Source organism: Penaeus monodon, chromosome 24 (genome assembly GCF_015228065.2).
Source record: "Penaeus monodon isolate SGIC_2016 chromosome 24, NSTDA_Pmon_1, whole genome shotgun sequence".
In the NCBI taxonomy this organism is placed as follows: Eukaryota; Metazoa; Arthropoda; class Malacostraca; order Decapoda; family Penaeidae; genus Penaeus; species Penaeus monodon.
The window spans coordinates 11,832,878-11,833,370 of NC_051409.1; the positions used below are offsets into that span (position 1 = coordinate 11,832,878).

Sequence of the window (493 nt, forward strand, 5' to 3'; positions counted from 1 at the left end):
GGTGTAATATTTCCACACGTATAAGCAAACAATCGAACATACACGCAACACAGATTTCCGGACGGCAGAAAAAAAAAAAAAAATTTGGACAGATAAAAAAACAGAAATGAAGAAAAAATAATCAAAACAACAAAAATAACGAACAGGCAAGCTAAACTACAAAATGAAAAGGGAGACAAAAAAAATAAAAAAAATAAAAGCAGTAATGGTAATGCTATAAAAAAAAAAAAAACTGTCACAGAACAACGACAATATACGTGTTCAGTGAAAGTCTAAGAACAAACTCCAGAAGACATCTACGCTCTGTTCACAATAAGCTACGTCACTGTCTCGAATCGACCCTTAAAACGCAGTCAGACAAATGAAGCCTAACTGCCTAATCCAGTATAGAACACAAGACACGGATATACACAAAATACATTACTTAAAGAAGAGGGAGAAGAGGAAGAATACATTACTAAAGAAGAAGAACCAGAAGACGAAGAAGAAATAA

The 493-nt window shown here is 33.5% G+C and overlaps 1 protein-coding gene across 1 annotated transcript in view; it reads right to left on the reverse strand.

The window, feature by feature from the left end:
* Nucleotides 1–493, reverse strand: part of LOC119588856 (band 4.1-like protein 4) — a gene marked incomplete at its 5' end in the record, with an annotated part of 128,141 nt that overhangs the window by 69,477 nt on the left and 58,171 nt on the right.